This window comes from Macrobrachium nipponense, chromosome 40 (assembly GCF_015104395.2).
Source record: "Macrobrachium nipponense isolate FS-2020 chromosome 40, ASM1510439v2, whole genome shotgun sequence".
In the NCBI taxonomy this organism is placed as follows: Eukaryota; Metazoa; Arthropoda; class Malacostraca; order Decapoda; family Palaemonidae; genus Macrobrachium; species Macrobrachium nipponense.
Genome location: NC_061101.1, coordinates 3,323,171 through 3,328,674, shown reverse-complemented (window position 1 = coordinate 3,328,674; position 5,504 = coordinate 3,323,171).

The window sequence follows — 5,504 nt, the reverse complement described above, 5'->3', positions numbered from 1 at the left end:
ACTGAGAAAAAAAAATTTCTCCCCCCCTGAGAACAACCCCTCGTCAAGCGGGCAGAACAGCCCGAGGTATACAGTGGTACCCCCATCTCCCCTTGAACAGTGTCTGAGGACCCCTTCCCAAGGTATACACTAGTGCCCTCCCCTGCACTATCTCTCGAGGGAGGCCAATGGTACCCTCCTGCAAACTATCCCCCGAGGGATGCCAATACCCTCGCAATGCAACGCGCTTCTCTGCAGAAATGTGCTGAGCCCGTAAAATTGTGGCCGCTTATCTAAGCACAGTTCACATGCATAAAGACATCTTAATACACTCTTATGTGTTTAAAACAAAGACAAATACGTCTATTATAAACACGTGCAAATAAAGAAAACACGTCACTATGGGGCAAAGACAAGAAAAAAATTTTTGACCTCTTGAACCAATCCCATAACCCTGAAATATTTAAACAAAAACCCTCTCCTTCAAAACAATAGTTAACACTCACCACTCCATAATGGGACAAAAAGAAAAAACTCGAAATTCTCGTAAAACACGTAAATCTCGTCGGCACAATACAAACCTAGCAACCGTCACTCATGAACTAGACTGAGTTGCTTGTCTCAGGGCTCACGCCCTGAAGAATTCTCGGTACGAGCAAATTTGATGACCCTGATAGAAATTTTCTTTCTTTCCTCATCCCCGTCCCACGGACGGATATTTTCTCTACCCCTTTTCACTTAGCAACCGAGATCTAACAATTTAACAATTTCCCACAATCCCACAAAGCTTTGTCGTTCGAAACTATCGCTAAGCCATAACCCCTTTTATTTTCTAACTGGCCACCCATCTCTACATTGGTGTTCCTAGGCATAGAAAAGAAAAAAAAAACTTTTATATCCCCTCTTAACCGTCTGCCACCACTGTAACTGGGGGAATTCTTCCCCCATTATTCATAAGGTAAGCGTGACACGAAACGGAAGGCAACCACACACATTACACACACAGCCTCTCTCTCTCTCTCTCGGCAATCCCTCTCTCTCTCTCTCTCCAAGGAATCTCTCTCTCCCTCTCCACCTCTTTCTCTCCATACTAACAGGTAACGAAAATGAGAGAGTTGCGTTATAACATTAACGTTTATTAACAAGAATAAATAAACCAATCAACCAAGCAATCCAGTCTTACAGACTAACTCAAAAACAGTACAATGTCAAGTCACCAAAAAAAGTCTACACCCCTCTGGGAATTCTTTGTCCCCCGGCATTTCAGATCCGTCTGTTTCAAAGATACAGAACACATCCCGGTAAGTACACACAAGTTTAAAGACAAAGTTAATAAAATGGAACATCTTACAAGATATCAAACAAGCCATCCCCTTTGGCTAAAGCACTTCAACACTTACCCAGACAACCGGACACTAAACACTATTAATAAAAAATTCCCGGCGAATGCCACGGCATCTTGCCTGTGACTTGAAGCCCTCTATCAAAATCCCTCCCATAGGCTTGGGTATGAACCTATTAAAGGGAAGAGGCACACACACACATACAAACACACAGTTCGCTAGCGCCTCACGGTTCTAGCTGCATCCAGTTTCACAAAGGCACTTTGAGAAGAGTTCATAAACTGTAGTACATTGACTTGTTGAACTAAGCATTTTTTATCTCACGCCATCCCCTAGAAACTCATTGATCAGACTACTCTCAGGTCGTCACCTCTACACTGTTCTCCACATTCCATAGGTCACAGGGAAACACATGGACAATATATTATTACTCAAAAACCTAGCCTTACATATATATATATATATAATATCGTATATATATAATATATAATATATATATAGATATATATATATATAATTATATAATATATATAAATATAGTAATATTATATATATATTAAAATATTAATATATATTAATTATATATTGATCTGTCTAGTGCTGGAGCTGACTAAAGGCCTGTCCACACTAGGAAACATTTTGCAAACAATGTTTCCTATAGTAGATTCACATTAACCGTGCATCTAATGCCTAGGCCAGTACCTTACGACACTCCTGATTGGCTGTTGATAAGCCAATGACAAGGGCTGGAAACTCTCAGTCTCCCGGCCCAAGAGAGTTCACATGGGTAGGATCTATGTTCCACCTCTCCTGAGGGGTGCTTTTGAAAGACATGTCCCTCAGGAGAGGTGGAGGATAGATCTTACCCATGTGAACTCTCTCGAGAGATAGAATTTCCAGTGCTGTCATTGGCTTATCAACAGCCAATCAGGAGCGTCGTAAGGGACGGGCCTAGACATCCAATGTGAATCTACTATAGTGTGGACAACCTTGAGGCTCCTGGAGTGAGCTACACATTGCCATTAACATATTCCGTAGGATTCGTCTCAATAGGAATAAAATTTATAGAAAAATGTGAGGTAGGCCTAATGCAGCATTGTACAGAAGAACAAGTAATCCAGTTTTCTGTATAGCTTATAATGCTGTATGAAACTCTCAGCTGTGGCCCATGAAACTTTCAGCCATGGCCTGGTGTGGCCTGTGTAGGCACCAAAAGAGGTGCCAAACACACGGTTATGACTAACTTTAACCTCAAATTAAATGAAAACTACAAAGGTTAGATGTCTGAAATTTGGTATGTTTGATGATTGGAGGGTGGATGATCAACATACCAATTTGCAGCCCTCTAGCCTCAGTAGTTTTGAAGATAGCCATTTCAAATCGTTTTCTTTTACTGAAAACTAAAAAGCAGGTCTTGGCATAACTGCATATCTAGTACCACAAGGTTGATATTATGGGAAGATTTGTATACAAAGGATGATCAGAATAAGAAATTATATATATATATATATATATATATATATATATATATATATATATATATATATATATTTATATATATAAAGGTTTTTTGCCACGAAGGAAAAAATGAAAAAGCGAGATAGCAGAGTACTTTCGGTCCTGTTCAGACCCTTTACTAAGGCAAACTGATTTTACAGAGGAAAACATAGTCAAAAGAAGGCTTAATATCCAAACTGACACTACAAGATTAGCAATAAGGTCCATTTCACTCTAACAGAAACGAGGAAACGCCTGAGGGTAGCCACACCTTGGAGGGTACACATGCGGTAAACTTCCCCGCTCGCTACAGAAAAAGTTTAAAAGAATTGAAGGAAGATAATAGCTTACACATTACCAAGGTTGATAAATCCAATAGTTTAGTGGTTCTGAACAAAACTGACTACATATCACGCATGCATACTTTACTAGAAGATGAAATAACTTACAAAAAACTCGAAAAAAAATCCGTTGGACCAAGTAATAAAAAACTTTAATATCAATATCAAACAAATTCTTAAAGATAAAAAAGAACTTTGTGTAAGTTAACTGTAAAGTGTCCCTCATTACCTTATTTATATGGCCTAGTCAAAACTCATAAGGAAAAACAAACCTATGCACCCATTATTAGTACTGTAGGATCAATTGCTTATAAACCTATCTAAATATTTTACTAAATTGATATCCCCGCTACTAGGAACTGTATCTAATTCACAAATCCAGAATTCTCTTTATCTTATGGAAAAATTAAATAACATTGTACTAAACCCTAGCGATATCTTTGTCAGTTTTGATGTATGTTCCTTGTTTACAAAAGTCCCTATTGACTCTGTGCTAGAATATTTAAGTAATGAACTTGTACTGCATGAATTGCCTATGTCCGTTAGTCACATAATTTCCTTGATTAAGTTATGTATTTGCGATTGCAGATTTATTTTTAATGGAGAATATTACCAACAAATATTTGGTATGGCCATGGGCAACCCTTTATCACCTCTCTTTCAAACTATATATGGAATTTTTGAGAGACAACACCTCCCGAATATCACACTTGTCCCCTTACTGGTACCGATATGTCGATATCTTAGTAGTCTTACCTGTTGGTATCGATTTAAATGATTTACTGTCTAAATTGAATAATTTAGTGCCATCCATTAATTCACTGTTGAAATTGAAAATAACCAATATCATCCCTTTCCTAGATGTATTAATACACAGAGAATCTTTCCAATGCAAATTCAGTATTTATAGAAAACCCACAAATAATTTAACATATGTACATTTTTATTCTGGCCACCATCTTAATATTAAAATTTCAATTTTTTCTTCTATGTTATCAAAAAGCTCAGAAAAAGTTTTATAGTGTTGCTATTATTGAAAAAGAAATGCCTAAAAATGTACTTAGCTTATTTTACTTTCGTGGATTTGAAACCATAAAATCAATATTTAAATCGTTTAATGTTAATGTAGTGTTCTCTTATAACAATACCATTAAAGATATGCTAATTAAGAATAGTCCCGTAACAAATAACATCATTTACAAAATTCCTTGTAAGGATTGCCCATCGTTTTACGTTGGTCAGTCAAGTAAAAATTATTTATGTGTACGTATTAAGCAGCATATGTATTCAGTTAGAACAGCCCCAGACTTCAAATGCACTGTTTATCCATCTGAGTGAAAATCTCATTGTATTAATTGGGGTAGGGGAATGCCTCTGTAATTGCTAGATCTAATGATTATGTTTCAAGAAATTTACTGATCGGCAATTATACAAATCACTAATAAAAACAACCTAAATCTTAGTCCGGGAATGTACCATTTGGACCCATATATTTGTAAGATGCTTATGAAGGACCTTAAAATAAATGAACTATTAATAAATTAGTCCCACATGTATATAGTTATTATTTCTCTCTCTGGTTCGATATTCTCTCTCCCTCTTTCTCTTGCTCGATATATATATATATATATATATATATATATATATATATATATATATATATATAGTATTATATATATTCTTTCGTCTTTTCATTAATAATAATTTTTGGGAAAATTTGTGTAAATTTCATGATATTAAGTTGTATATGCTTCCTTGTTTTTTCAAAATGTACTGTTTTCTGGAAGAATAACCTGTTTACCGCGTGTGTACCCTCCAAGGTGTGGCTACCCTCAGGCGTTTCCTCGTTTCTGTTAGAGTGAAATGGACCTTATTGCTAATCTTGTAGTGTCAGTTTGGATATTAAGCCTTCTTTTGACTATGTTTTCCTCTGTAAAATCAGTTTGCCTTAGTAAAGGGTCTGAACAGGACCGAAAGTACTCGGCTATCTCGCTTTTTCATTTTTTCCTTCGTGGCAAAAAACCTTTTTTTATACATAGCATCACATTTATATACTTCGTGATCAAGTTATTCATATGTATATATATATATAATATAATATATACTATATATATATATATGATATATATATATATATATTAATATATATAAATATAAATATAATAATATAAAACATTTGCCATGGAGGTAATTTAGTGATGATGCCAAAGATTAATACACGTATGAAGATGAGGGATAGGAAAATTAAATAGAACTGAAGTTTTTTTTGTCAAACAATTCAAAACATGACATAAATGAACACATGGTCGGTATGGTGCTGGCCTGCCACCTCGGTGGCCACGAG